Source organism: Diprion similis, chromosome 3 (genome assembly GCF_021155765.1).
Source record: "Diprion similis isolate iyDipSimi1 chromosome 3, iyDipSimi1.1, whole genome shotgun sequence".
NCBI classification, from domain to species: Eukaryota; Metazoa; Arthropoda; class Insecta; order Hymenoptera; family Diprionidae; genus Diprion; species Diprion similis.
Window position 1 is genome coordinate 10,422,893 of NC_060107.1, and position 16,211 is coordinate 10,439,103.

At 41.2% G+C, this 16,211-nt stretch overlaps 1 pseudogene; it reads right to left on the reverse strand.

Moving 5' to 3' along the window:
• Nucleotides 1-373: 373 nt before the first annotated feature.
• LOC124404663 lies at nucleotides 374-1,660 on the reverse strand (annotated as a pseudogene).
• Nucleotides 1,661-16,211: the final 14,551 nt, after the last annotated feature.

Genomic DNA, 16,211 nt, shown 5'->3' on the forward strand with positions numbered 1-16,211 from the left:
TAAATCGGACTACGCCCCCAATGACTCTAGATGGAATTCTTCCCAAACATTTTTGACGTGCTCATAATCGGGGTCTGTGATATTCGAATTGCAGAGGTGTGAGTAGAAATGATTCTTTGCAGGTAATTGAGTTTCGTCAAGTTTCTCCCAACAATCAACGAATTCGTAAGGAAAAATGCCTTTACCATTGGTTTTCCAAATGGGTATTAGGCACATCCTTTTCAGGGCATCGTATTTCTACGGAAAGTCATCTCCTCTTTGGAGGCTTCTAGGTTCGGCGTACAGTATAGTTCCAGAAGTAGCCGAATTCCAGGCATGTCAATCCCAATTTCTGGGACAAACGGAGCAACCATAGTAAAATTGTTGTTTATGGTTACGAGCCATCCGGGCAGTGCATTTCACGACGTTCCGCGGCGTTTAAGGTTTGCCGAGGGAGACTTGAACTCTTTTGTTCGATCAAAGTTTCGAGCTTTGATAACGCAGGTGCCGACTTCGGTTTACTCGACGATTGGCAAGGTTCGGACACAGTTGCTACGTCCGTCTCTGTTGCTGTGTATGCTGCTGTTTTTTGTCGTTTTACTGATGTTTCCTCCATCACAGGCAACTTGGTATCATTGATCCCTCCTAACAATTTTTCTAGCATGTCATAATCTGAAATAAAACAGTAATTATTTTGTTGTAACACGAACAAAGTAATTTCAGTTCTGGAAGCTACGCGGTATATTTACTCACCATTATAATCGCTGACAGCAATGATCTCACTGGTGCCCCGTACTGTCAAGTGATTGGCATCAATCTCCAATACACTTTCCGAGCCCTCTGCGAGTAACTCGTCAACATTCGGCTAAAAAATGAAAAGTGAATCACATATCCAGACGATAACTTCAGTGCTAAAATATCTATATATTCGGAAAATCTAAAAGAAATAATTGTTGTTTGAGGGAACATAAAAATAGAGATACTATGGGATATATTTTGGTTCCTGGTGGTGTTGGAACGGACGCGCGGGTAACAGCGAATTCGTGTGGTTCAAATGAAATATAAAAGATTACTGTATTCATTACACCGGGTCGGTGAGTTTGTGTTGAAATTACTTCATTTTGTGAATCTTTAACGTAATATATTTTGAATTTTTGAAAATTTTGAAAATTGATTTTTGAAAATGTCGGGTGCCAGGTTCACATAGGTGTTCTTCTGGGAATGAATCCGGACTTTCTACTCCTTCTACGTAATCATAACCTATCAAGCCCAACACTTTTTGATACCGCTCAGTAAGTTGTTATTGAAGGACCACCAAGGTTTCCAGTTGACGCTCTGTTCGCGCGTATCTCTGCTACCTTTCGTAATACGAGGTCTATGTTGTTTCGCCGCCTCTAGAAAGAATATTTTTTATCTACTTGTACGGTTGAACATTATATAAATATCTTGTCGTAGAGTTTTGGAACATTACTTCTATGTATCAAAGTGATTTTTAAACAGAAACCTAGCACGAGTAACTCACCATTTTCCATAATTTCACATCTTTTGTTTGGCCGTCGTCCCGCATCTTGTTCAGTTCTTGCGCTAATTTCTCCCATGACGCGGATGAGTCTCCCATGCCATGCAGACCTCGGCATTTTCCTAGAGTAATATGGGGATTCTGGACCAAGTAATCGACCATGAAGTCGCACCAAAAATAAAATTTATGTGACGTCCTAACGGTCAATTCCGGACAAGTTTACGAGTTAGACTCGAAATTGAGTCGCGAAATGAACTGGGACGTACAAACAGTAGTTGTGGGTCGCCAATATCGATTAATCACTGAAGTGAAATGGACAACTTGATAGAATTCGCGTAATTGGGTTAATATGGGGAGTTGGGAATTGTTATAAATATAAAGTTTACCTTACCTTTTGAGATGTCTTCTTCTGGATGCTGTTGGAAGAGAGTGACGAGGAACTTGTTTAATAAAGCACTGAAGTTATATTGAAATCCGTTTAAATAGAATATATATTTCAATTTAGCACACAAAATATAAGAGTGAACAGTCGAGTAATGGTTTGGGCAGAGATTCGTCGTTGCAATGCAAAGGCTGAAGGATTTTACCGCGAGGATCTACTGAGTACTAGTAGTTACTGGAGATAAAAACCAAGAGAGCGAATGATCGCTGGGTGCTCGTATTTATTCAGAGCGGTAGCAGTAGGGGTGTGAAATCCTCTCCTCAAGCATTGCCCCACAACAATGCATTTCTTCCCCTTATTCTAAGAATTAAAACTAGGGTGGTATGCTATGCTAGGGGATTCATTGGTACCGGGTGCAAAGTTGGACTTTGAACTGTCCCCCCAACTCTTTGCCCCCTTACCACCTTCCTAAAACTGAAAACTAGAGTGGTGTTCATTTTTTTAGAGATTTGAATTAGTGTATGTTGTGGGCATGAGTTTCATGTATATGCGTGTTGGTGCAACGCGATAGTGTATTTGTCGGTAGGCGTGCGGTCCCTTGATAGTTGTACTGAAGGAGTAGGGGGTCTAACACAACTTTATGGGGTGGCCTTCGGGCGTGTAACGCGCGTATGCTCGAGATCGAAATGGAAATCGTACAGAATAATTTTGGAGAGATTTAAAATCGCTCCACCAATGTAAATTGGCTTATTAAAGCAAACTTTGACTCGATTCATTTCTATGATAACCATATCAGTGTCAAATACGGTGCAACTATGAGAGTTTGCCCTAGCAATAAGCGCTCTCGCACCACCTCCTCCCTCCCATTTTATGATCAATTTGAACTCTGTGTGATTTCGGACATTCGCCATAGTTTTACCAAACACGGCGTTATTCATTAGCTTGTAAAAGTTTTTCTCAATCTCACATCAAAATACATAAGATATTGTTACAAAGGGTGAAATCACCCGTTTTACCGCCCTGCCAGTTGACCTAATAGTCTTAGAATGAAGAGGGTCATCTAAAATTTGTAAATTCACTCTCGAATGTTTAAGCATCGCGTCAAAAGCAAGCCCTGGCACCGTGTAGTAGTGCAACGGATCTAAATCGTATGTTTTAGAACAGCTAATCCGGAAATTTTGGAAAATATTAGCAAGTAAAAGAACGTCCATCTTTAAATATAAATTGGACTACGCCCCCAATGACTCTAGATGGAATTCTTCCCAAACATTTTTGACGTGCTCATAATCGGGGTCTGTGATATTCGAATTGCAGAGGTGTGAGTAGAAATGATTCGTTGCAGGTAATTGAGTTTCGTCAAGTTTCTCCCAACAATCGACGAATTCGTAAGGAAAAATGCCTTTGCGGGTCATCAAGCTGAACTGCGCGAGAGCATTGTAAAATTTACGTGTTATACAGTCAGTTACACAAGAACGCACGGACTATAACTTCAAAATTAGGGGACGGGGGTAGCGGGGGGTGATATTTTTGAAATCAAGAGACACAACTCAATCATGCATCGATGTTAACTCCTAAGCCGTCACGCTTGACCCATCAGAGTGCAGTAGCTGCTGCACGAGTTGCAGCGTAACGCCTATATCTGCACGTCGCCCCGATGCACATTCAATGCACATGCAGCCTGCTAGCGGACCATTTATTTCACCTGCTAGCGGAGTACATTTATTTTTCCCTGAAACCCTATTGATTCGGGAACACGTTCTGTACTCGCACAATCGCTACTTGCACAGCACCGTTCGGTATGAGCTTATCTTCTATAGCAATGTATACCGAGGTGCAACGACAGTAGGTGTTATCTATCTCGTTGAAAAACGGTATTTTTTCCTTGGGCTCGTCGACACCGGCTTCGGAAGCCGCATCTTAGTGTACCAGCTTCGCTGATGTTCAGATGAATGAGATTCAAGCCGCATTAAACTTCAGTGAGTTGAAGTTCGAGAATGACTCGGAGATCAGCAGTTTTCCTAGCAGTATGTTCGGCTATGCAATATACGTTGACTTGGACGGCTCCGAGCACGTGCAAGATCTCTTCCGGGTACTGCAGGCGTGACAGAACGCGTTTACCTGAAAAACATTGAACGCACCAATAGTTCCTTTGTTTGAGCATATCGAAGCGACAGTCTGTAAAACAAAAATCCATGGCATTTCTGAGCTAATCGCCGTTGATTAGTGATGGAGATAAAAGGAATGAAAAAAAAGAAAGAATGCGTGAGCAAAACTTAGTATTAGGCGCCGGAGCGCACTACTTGCGTTACTGATAATTTTTCGTTCGTTGGTCCGTGACCGTTGTTCACGAGACGTGTGCAATGTTCCTTTTTTTCTCCCCTCTAATATTAAATTACTATTAATAAACTAAATAAAATCGTTCTCACCTGATGCTGCATCTAGGAATTATGCACCGTACGTTATTGTGTTCCAGACTGTATGTTTATCGACATCGCCTAAATACGAAGAAAGTTTATCAATACTCCTAGCCATACATCGAAACGAATCGATGAATCTTAAATGCATCATCGTCCCATCAGCCTACAGTTGGGGACACAAGAGCGTATGGGGCGAAAATCAGAAACTGTGCAACAGCGGTAGGGGAGGGTGATACCAATGCATGCAGCAGAGAAAAGACTTTGATGCATAGTAGACTTGAGAAAAGTACGATTGTTGAAGGAGTTTTGGGTTTTGCTATGTGAAAATGAGTCCTCCATTCAAGCTCCTAACCTTAGGTCCCTGCGAATTCGAGCGTAAAAACTCTTTACTGCTAACCTGTAAGTGCACCTTGGTTGTAGGTAGGTAGGTAGGTAAAATCTTTATCAGCAATTTGTTACAACATTAGAGCGACCACCCGTGACGCTCTAATGCGCAGCGATAACGCTGCCGTGTTTGCGGCTTATGTGCAAATGTTATTCATGGACCAACTTAAGAAAAACGTTATTTGGACGTCTCATATTCCTGTACGGTCTGCTCCGTATGTAAACGTCACAGGTGCACGTACTCCGTAAGCGAATGCACATTCAGGCCTTGCTTAAGACATATGATTAGCATATTCCTAATCATAGTTTGTGATAGCGGAGTTTTGCATCCCATGTGAACATAACTCTAATCATCACTTCTTGCAACTCAACTGTAAGTGATAGTGGTGTGACGTGCTATGCGGCCCCTAGTAGCACGTTATCTAGCCGTTACCTTTAGTGCCTTCCAAGCTGGACTTGATTGTATCTAACAGAGAGTTGTCATGAGTGGAACTACATTTGAACTTGAAGCAACGTAAGAGGGAACGGTCCCAATACCTTACCTGCACACCTCTCCATCATCCTACGCTAATAAGAATAAAAGAAATAAAAGTAAACGTATTAAACCCAATCATTTATTTCAATCTACGGAACTTTACATGCTGCACTATTTAATACTATTAATACTATTAAGATGCAGCTGCACCAGAACCGGAACCACTAATGCTGCTAGCTGAGTCCAGCAACACTACTGTGTCCGTACGTTCACCCGTGGAATAATATTCCAAGACGACTGGATTATCCCGATGCACTTTTGCGATGGTCCCTCTGAACATCTCTTGAGATTCTTTAAGAAGAATCGCCGGTACCATATAATTGGTCAACCACGCAGAGACGTGCGCGGTACAGAAATGATGCCAGTGGAGCCCGTTCTTCGCACTCACGTCCAGGAGATACCACTTTATTTGGCTTCTCGTCACAGGAGCAGGTGTCGCCGGTGATCACTTTGCACTTTTGAAAGCAGAGCTCTTTCTCGACGAACTCTAGTAGCATAGGCAGCCTCACAAAATCTCTTCCACCTGATGGCGGCCCCCAAAATAGGGGCAAGAGCCAGTCCCAATTTATCAGCAGGCGATCTTCTTCCGGCCTCGTAGCATCGAAGCTCTATCCGACGGGGCGTGTTTTCCCGTTAAAAAAAGTCAAGTCCAGCTTCCTGGTCGACTGATGAAACTGTTGATGTGCAGTGTTGAAATGCCTCCATTCGGTAAGGCTGAAATGAACCCATGAGGTATAGCAGGCCTATCCACCTGCAACCATCCAAGTATAGATGTGTTTGTTCCATGGGTGGGCTTACCCGTATGCATCTTATACTTATTTTCTAGCCCTTTCAAAGTGCCGGATACACGCGCATATTCTCATAGTAATAGACGAAATTTAATAAATTTAACAATGAAGTTTTGAATTTAAATGTTGGTTAATAATTGCGGCTGTAAGCAGCCCAGAACCCCTCGGGGGTTCTCCAAACAACCCAATTTCAGATGGGGTCTTCTTCACCCCATCGTCCCGCCATTAGCCATCGAATCCCATACCAGTCAATGGCGTTCTGGAATTCTTCCAGGTGCTTTTCTGCTAGAAGAAACTAGACGAACATGAGAACGAAATTCAGGGGTAGAAGTTGTTAATATATTCAGCCTCACCAATGATAATAGTGTCAACGTCGCTATCGACATCATCCTCCTCGTTATCAAAACGATGCTCATCGATAATAATTGTGTCTGCATCGCTATCGACATCGTTCGCCTCATCATCAAAACCGTGCTTCCCTCGCAACCGTTTGAATGATGACGGACGGGAAAAAAGGATGAACATGTGGTTCCAGCACGATGGTTGTACGGCCCATTACGCAACGGTTGTACGGGGAGTATTGAACCGATATTATGATGATCGGTGGATTGAACGAGATGGTCCAGCACATTAGCTGGCTCCATCACCATCATCATTATTTTCTGTATCTATCACTATTGCTACAGTATCATTTCCCATTTTTCTATAATAATTTCTATAGGTGTATGATCATAATAATTTATGTAATATTGATTGTTTGGCCGCAATCGAGCCTCCAGCGCATCCTCAACGAGTTCTCGAAGCTCCTCCAGCAACCTTCGCAATCTCCCACATCCCCACATCCTCGACATTCCCCATCACCTCTGCATTCTCCGATGCATCAAACAGCTGGTCACGAGCCAAGTTGTTGAAAAATTCAGCCTCGCCTATGATAATAGTATCTAATAGTATCTCGATAATTCATTGTGTTATCTCGGCACCTTCAGCGTCCTAGAGTCTAGATCAATGACCTCAGGGGCTGTTCCTGACACTGGTTCCAATGCCGGTTCCGATCTTGCGACCAGTGAGGTACACGCTCCAGTTGGGGTCGTCGGCGGCGACTATCCCTTCTTGCAAAGGGATCTCCTTGGTACTCCTCTTATCGGATTTACACAAGCAACGACTGAGATGTCCTGGGAGGAGCTACGTGAAGTGATCGGTTTTATTCACGTCTTATGGTTCTAGTTGTTATTGTCATATGAAACAAGTTATGATGTACTAATTATTATTTGTTTTCTGCAGATCTTGAGGAGTTAGCAGCCATGGCGGGGGAGGGTAGTTTTCCTTCTGATGTTTTATTATCTAAACTATTATTGCATATTCATTCATTTTAAGCTAGGTAACGGTAAATTTAATGAAACAATTTTAAAGTTTTTTTTTTGCTACATTTTTTATGATCTTGCAATTCAAATCTGCTGCACTACTACCTAAAACGTAAGTGCAAAAGTAAGACTTCAGCTCGTGGAATCACATCTCATATTTTTCGATGCCAATAATCTTTAAATTGGAGCTGCTACTCTCGATTTATCTAAAATTGTTCTGTACAATTTCCATTATAATTACATAAAGCCTAACTTTTCCAACAAAGACGCCAAAGTGATGATGTACACCGGCGTCGACGATCTACGATATCGTCAAACGCAATGTTGACGCAATGTATGATACTTCTGACTACCCTTCCAATAATGTGTACGTTATTCCGCTCAAAAACAAGAAATGTCTGAGCCTGATAAGGGATGAGAATAATGGAAAAATCATGATCGTGTTCATAGTTGTACAAGCGAAACTGTACACATTTACCACCATGGGCGAGGAGGAGAAAAAACGCATCCATACATCAATGGCAACATGGAGGTGGATGAAGCCATCCTAACAACCCGGAAGGTAACGGCAATCCTTCTTATAAACCATTAGTATTTTTATTCGTGTTTCAGAAGGGTTGGTGATGGTAACTCCCGTATACATATTTCATGTGAGGCATTTGTTGAATAGAATTAATTTAAAGAAATTTATATCATCATATTTTGAGAAATAGATTTTTTTTCTAAAGTTGTGTAAGACATAAATATTTGATATATTTGTAAATCCACATTTTTTTTATATTTACATTCGAATGATATGTTGACTTTACTGCAGCATGTATGATTGTATGACTCGGTCTGGTTATTAGACTCTAATTTATGAACGAAACACATTATGATTTGAGGTCGATGAATAGAGTTTGGATCTTCGATAGCGTCGATGCATCCCTTACAATTAGTTGCATTCGAAACGCAGTAGACTTTAATCGTTTTCACAAAGAAGGAAATCAATTTTTGTAATTTACATTCATGTATATTTTTATTATTGGTTAACTTTCATTACTTGTTTAGTGCTTTTTTTTCTTATTCTTTCACCTTGTTTCTTTTGTTCTATTATTATTTCAGATATTTGCGATTCGAATATTTGGCCATTAAATGGAAACATGTGTTGGTTCTGAATTGTAAACCCGTTCATTTTCCTTCTAATTAATTTGTTAATTGGTGTTCCTTTGTTCAGGTGTCCCAAGCGTATACCTGACCCCAATCATGAGCCGGAGTTTGGAACTAATTTTCGGTTGGATCGTTTGTCAGCTGATAAAGGCTTACTGGCCTAAACTCTGGGAGACGCTGAGGAGTCATTTTCTTGCTTCATTGCCGTTTGCTGAGATCCAGACATGCCAGTGGTGCCGGGAATCTATGGTGATGGTGAGGAAAATAAAAATTTTTAATCAATTTTGCAAAGGAATCAATCTATAATCATATCCGTTACAGTTTTGCTTTTATCTTTCAGGTTCTAACGGCAAAATGCGAGAGTTCCAAGGGGCAGTTCACATTATTTATACCAGCGATGATTGAGAGGGCGACCCCCAAGGATGATGAAGATTACGTTAATTGTTTCGAGTTTACCGAGTATGCCGTTTAAAGATACATTCCTTGATTTCTTAGAGTTTTAAATTGCAAATCATACGAGTAGGTTAGATTGATTTTCGTCTAGATTTGAGGCATCTTTTAATCTTTTTAAAATTGTGTATCTATCTGTGAATATATCACACACGCACTAATATAGCCCGGGTTTATATTATTCACTACATAGCAATAACTATTAAGAGGTTCGAAGGCGAACGGGCGTATTTTCGCGGAAGGCACATTAAACCAAAAGAAAATCACAAGCCAAAAATTCACAATCCGTAAGGTCAACGTTAAATTCAAACTCCTCTTGGCCGGTCATTTAATCGTTCGGTCATAATTTCCTAAAACTTGTGCGCGTATATCAATATCCAAATTAGAAAATTGACAAGTTTCATGTCAAAGATCGAGTTTGACGTCTATTTGCTCCCGCAATTAATGAGTGTGATTCTCCTGACGTGACCTCGATAAAATACGCCTTTATTAACAAAATTGAATAATTTAATAACGCTCCTTAGCAAACTTATATTAATCATAATCACTAAATCTTAATCCAAGCAGTGTAACGTTCTACCAAAGTTTGTAACAATATATGGGATTATAAATCCGAAAATACTAAATTCAAGTATTCAGTTTTCTTAAATAATAATAACTTCAGTGAACCCATTCCCTGGCATCGTAGATGCCAAAAGACTCCTCCACTTCCATTAATCGTCGTTATCAAGTGAGAATAAGGCGGCGTTTGAACCAAGAAGCTGCTGAGGCTGCTCGGATTAGAGGCATCAGGAACCAGATAGCTGTATACAACCTGAGTCCACGTGCTTATTCCCCATCTGCAGACTCATTGCCAGAGGTCAACTAGCACCTTTCATCCAAAGAGGACGTTGTCAGGGAGGTCACCCCAGAGCCAACACCTGAGGCAGTCACCTCCGATTAAGGGTAAATCCAATATCAATTATATACCCAATTATCCACGGCATTTGTCAGTTCACCTTTCAATTGGTATCTGTTGTTGCCGATTTTTCCGGTATTGTACTGTTTGCAAAAACACACTTTTTAGTTTGTTTTCATCGATCAATTACCCTGGGACGTCACAACAGTACATCGAACTTTTACCTGTATGTACCTTCGGAACATACAGAACCTGATATTCTACGAGGATGCGGATGATGGGATAAACTTTTTTGGTATTCGTTGGATGCTTCTGAGGCGGTTGAGTGAGGAGAGTAACGTTCATGACTGGAACCATCCTGCTTGGACGTCCTTGGAAGGACTATGGGTGGTGTACAATCCAAATTAATAATCGTACGTAGTTCACCAGTTTTAATATAGTCAAGTTTAATGAAGTGTATCGATATAGTTCTGTCGGAGCGTGTGATTCGAGATTTTATTTTTTGTTATTATTATTCGTTTACAGTGCGATGAGTCCTTGAGAAGATTTATACATATGAATCTGGCGGAGGAGCGACGCTACGGAAAATTCCAAATCAGATCCAGGATTCAGGCCTTCGAAAAATCGTCGCTATCAGCCAGGATTGGGATGAAGCGGTGGACTTCTACGGAATCCATTGGCTCCACCAGGAGCGTTGAATGCAGTACAGTCCTTTCAAGATTTAGGGCCACATATCTTGGGGGCCCTAGAGAGTGTCTGGTGCGTTTATGATCGCGATTAATCGACCATTGTACACAAGCTTAAAATACGATTCATGTTCCTAGCTGTCACTTTCTCGTTTTGAAATATAAAGGAAGTCAATCAGACTCCAGTATGTTAGGTTTCATTTTATAATAATTTGTAAGTTTTAGAATGATATGTTTTCGATTTTTCTACACAATATATCGCTTATTGAAACTATTTTGAATCTGTGTGAAAATTTACTTTCCTTTCCACAACATAGTCTGTGAGTTATCTTCGGGTCTTAGTTTTTATGGAAAAGTTATTTTGTTTAAGCTACTTAAGTTCATAAGGTTTTGTCTCTATAGTTTATTTTGATTTTGAATTCGCGGCGTGGTAGATGATTCACTAATAGTAGATTGACTTTCTGAACTATTCGCATTGCTTCTTGACTATTCTATGATCATGCTACTGAGGATCGGTTTGTACAACCGGTACTGGACTTATTGAACCCCTAGGAACCCGAAGGACACGTCAAAAATTGGGTGGGATCATCAGCAGAGGAAGTGTGAGAAAAATCTATCGTTATTTGGCGACAACTCATCAATAGTTGCTCGCAGTATATTGGGACTGCGTTCGATCCATTTCACTGGCAAATTTAAGTCGGAATAGTACATAAAAAATTGATTTGTAGCATTTTTCGAGGTCGTAAAAATTTTCGTTGGTATTCCACAGGGTTAAACGGACTTTTTTTTTACCGAGGAATGTTTTGTCTCGGAATCGATTCGTGTGGTCCTTTCGAAACTGATTCGACCCCCAGGAACTCAAAAAACACATGAAAAATAGCGTGGGACCAACAGCAGAGAAATGACGATGAAATTCTGCAGTTTTTTGGCTGTAACTTTGCAGGTGTTGCTCGCAGCGCATTTAGACTGCGATCAATCGATTTCTCTCGCAAAATCACGTCGGAATAGTGTTCTAAAGAATTAATTGCAGCACTTTCCAGAGTCGTCGCAATTTGCACCAAAAATGCAAAGGGGTTAGCCTTGGATTTTTTTTGGCCGAAAAATCTTTTGTCTGGGAATCGATTAGTATGACGCTTTTTAGACTAATTCGACCCCCAGGAACTCAGAAAACACATGAAAAACAGCGTAGGACCAGCAGCAGAGAAATGGCGATGAAAATCTGCAGTTTTTCGGCTGTAACTTTGCAGGTGTTGCTCGCAGCGCATTAAGACTGCGATCAATCGATTTCTCTCGCAAAATTACGTCGGAATAGTGTTCTGAAGAATTAATTGCAGCACTTTCCAGAGTCATCGAATTTTTCACAAAAAATGCAAAGGGGTTAGCCTTGGATTTTTTTTGGCCGAAAAATCTTTTGTCTGGGAATCGATTAGTAAGACGCTTTTTAGACTAATTCGACCCCCAGGAACTCAGAAAACACATGAAAAACAGCGTAGGACCAGCAGCAGAGAAATGGCGATGAAAATCTGCAGTTTTTCGGCTGTAACTTTGCAGGTGTTGCTCGCAGCGCATTAAGACTGCGATCAATCGATTTCTCTCGCAAAATTACGTCGGAATAGTGTTCTGAAGAATTAATTGCAGCACTTTCCAGAGTCATCGAATTTTTCACAAAAAATGCAAAGGGGTTAGCCTTGGATTTTTTTTGGCCGAAAAATCTTTTGTCTGGGAATCGATTAGTATGACGCTTTTTAGACTAATTCGACCCCCAGGAACTCAGAAAACACATGAAAAACAGCGTAGGACCAGCAGCAGAGAAATGGCGATGAAAATCTGCAGTTTTTCGGCTGTAACTTTGCAGGTGTTGCTCGCAGCGCATTAAGACTGCGATCAATCGATTTCTCTCGCAAAATTACGTCGGAATAGTGCCCTACGAAATCAATTGCAGCACTTTCCAGAGTCGTCGAAATTTTCACCAAAAATGGAAAGGGGTTAGCCTTGGATTTTTTTTGGCCGAAAAATCTTTTGTCTGGGAATCGATTAGTATGACGCTTTTTAGACTAATTCGACCCTCAGGAACTCAGAAAACACATGAAGAACAGCGTAGGACCAGCAGCAGAGAAATGGCGATGAAAATCTGCAGTTTTTTGGCTGTAACTTTGCAGGTGTTGCTCGCAGCGCATTTAGACTGCGATCAATCGATTTCTCTCGCAAAATTACGTCGGAATAGTGTTCTAAAGAATGAATTGCAGCACTTTCCAGAGTCGTCGAAATTTTCACCAAAAATGGAAAGGGGTTAGCCTTGGATTTTTTTTGGCCGAAAAATCTTTTGTCTGGGAATCGATTAGTATGACGCTTTTCAGACTAATTCGACCCCCAGGAACTCAGAAAACACATGAAAAACAGCGTTGGACCAGCAGCAGAGAAATGGCGATGAAAATCTGCAGTTTTTCGGCTGTAACTTTGCAGGTGTTGCTCGCAGCGCATTAAGACTGCGATCAATCGATTTCTCTCGCAAAATTACGTCGGAATAGTGCCCTACGAAATCAATTGCAGCACTTTCCAGAGTCGTCGAAATTTTCATCAAAAATGGAAAGGGGTTAGCCTTGAATTTTTTTTGGCCGAAAAATCTTTTGTCTGGAAATCGATAAGTATGACGCTTTTTAGACTAATTCGACCCCCAGGAACTCAGAAAACACATGAAGAACAGCGTAGGACCAGCAGCAGAGAAATGGCGATGAAAATCTGCAGTTTTTTGGCTGTAACTTTGCAGGTGTTGCTCGCAGCGCATTTAGACTGCGATCAATCGATTTCTCTCGCAAAATCACGTCGGAATAGTGTTCTAAAGAATTAATTGCAGCACTTTCCAGAGTCGTCGAAATTTTCACCAAAAATGTAAAGGGGTTAGCCTTGGATTTTTTTTGGCCGAAAAATCTTTTGTCTGGGAATCGATTAGTATGACGCTTTTTAGACTAATTCGACCCCCAGGAACTCAGAAAACACATGAAAAACAGCGTAGGACCAGCAGCAGAGAAATGGCGATGAAAATCTGCAGTTTTTCGGCTGTAACTTTGCAGGTGTTGCTCGCAGAGCATTTAGACTGCGATCAATCGATTTCTCTCGCAAAATTACGTCGGAATAGTGCCCTACGAAATCAATTGCAGCACTTTCCAGAGTCGTCGAAATTTTCACCAAAAATGGAAAGGGGTTAGCCTTGGATTTTTTTTGGCCGAAAAATCTTTTGTCTGGGAATCGATTAGTATGACGCTTTTTAGACTAATTCGACCCTCAGGAACTCAGAAAACACATGAAGAACAGCGTAGGACCAGCAGCAGAGAAATGGCGATGAAAATCTGCAGTTTTTTGGCTGTAACTTTGCAGGTGTTGCTCGCAGCGCATTTAGACTGCGATCAATCGATTTCTCTCGCAAAATTACGTCGGAATAGTGTTCTAAAGAATGAATTGCAGCACTTTCCAGAGTCGTCGAAATTTTCACCAAAAATGGAAAGGGGTTAGCCTTGGATTTTTTTTGGCCGAAAAATCTTTTGTCTGGGAATCGATTAGTATGACGCTTTTTAGACTAATTTGACCCCCGGGAACTCAGAAAACACATGAAAAACAGCGTTGGACCAGCAGCAGAGAAATGGCGATGAAAATCTGCAGTTTTTCGGCTGTAACTTTGCAGGTGTTGCTCGCAGCGCATTGAGACTGCGATCAATCGATTTCTCTCGCAAAATTACGTCGGAATAGTGCCCTACGAAATCAATTGCAGCACTTTCCAGAGTCGTCGAAATTTTCACCAAAAATGGAAAGGGGTTAGCCTTGGATTTTTTTTGGCCGAAAAATCTTTTGTCTGGGAATCGATTAGTATGACGCTTTTCAGACTAATTCGACCCCCAGGAACTCAGAAAACACATGAAAAACAGCGTTGGACCAGCAGCAGAGAAATGGCGATGAAAATCTGCAGTTTTTCGGCTGTAACTTTTCAGGTGTTGCTCGCAGCGCATTGAGACTGCGATCAATCGATTTCTCTCGCAAAATTACGTCGGAATAGTGCCCTACGAAATCAATTGCAGCACTTTCCAGAGTCGTCGAAATTTTCATCAAAAATGGAAAGGGGTTAGCCTTGGATTTTTTTTGGCCGAAAAATCTTTTGTCTGGGAATCGATAAGTATGACGCTTTTTAGACTAATTCGACCCCCAGGAACTCAGAAAACACATGAAGAACAGCGTAGGACCAGCAGCAGAGAAATGGCGATGAAAATCTGCAGTTTTTTGGCTGTAACTTTGCAGGTGTTGCTCGCAGCGCATTTAGACTGCGATCAATCGATTTCTCTCGCAAAATCACGTCGGAATAGTGTTCTAAAGAATTAATTGCAGCACTTTCCAGAGTCGTCGAAATTTTCACGAAAAATGCAAAGGGGTTAGCCTTGGATTTTTTTTGGCCGAAAAATCTTTTGTCTGGGAATCGATAAGTATGACGCTTTTTAGACTAATTCGACCCCCAGGAACTCAGAAAACACATGAAAAACAGCGTAGGACTAGCAGCAGAGAAATGGCGATGAAAATCTGCAGTTTTTCGGCTGTAACTTTGCAGGTGTTGCTCGCAGCGCATTTAGACTGCGATCAATCGATTTCTCTCGCAAAATTACGTCGGAATAGTGTTCTAAAGAATTAATTGCAGCACTTTCCAGAGTCGTCGAAATTTTCACGAAAAATGCAAAGGGGTTAGCCTTGGATTTTTTTTGGCCGAAAAATCCTTTGTCTGGGAATCGATTAGTATGACGCTTTTTAGACTAATTCGACCCCCAGGAACTCAGAAGACACATGAAAAACAGCGGAGGACCAGCAGCAGAGAAATGGCGATGAAAATCTGCAGTTTTTCGGCTGTAACTTTGCAGGTGTTGCTCGCAGCGCATTTAGACTGCGATGAATCGATTTCTTTCGCAAAATTACGTCGGAATAGTGTTCTAAAGAATTAATTGCAGCACTTTCCAGAGTCGTCGAAATTTTCACGAAAAATGCAAAGGGGTTAGCCTTGGATTTTTTTTGGCCGAAAAATCTTTTGTCTGGGAATCGATTAGTATGACGCTTTTTAGACTAATTCGACCCCCAGGAACTCAGAAAACACATGAAAAACAGCGTTGGACCAGCAGCAGAGAAATGGCGATGAAAATCTGCCGTTTTTCGGCTGTAACTTTGCAGGTGTTGCTCGCAGCGCATTGAGACTGCGATCAATCGATTTCTCTCGCAAAATCACGTCGGAATAGTGCCCTACGAAATCAATTGCAGCACTTTCCAGAGTCGTCGAAATTTTCACCAAAAATGGAAAGCGGTTAGCCTTGGATTTTTTTTGAACGAAAAATCTTTTGTCTGGGAATCGATTAGTATGACGCTTTTTAGACTAATTCGACCCCCAGGAACTCGGAAAACACATGAAAAACAGCGTAGGACCAGCAGCAGAGAAATGGCGATGAAAATCTGCAGTTTTTCGGCTGTAACTTTGCAGGTGTTGCTCGCAGAGCATTTGGACTGCGATCAATCGATTTCTCTCGCAAAATTACGTCGGAATAGTGTTCTATAGAATTAATTGCAGCACTTTCCAGAGTCGTCGAAATTTTCACCAAAAATGGAAAGGGGTTAGCCTTGGATTTTTTTTGGCCGAAAAA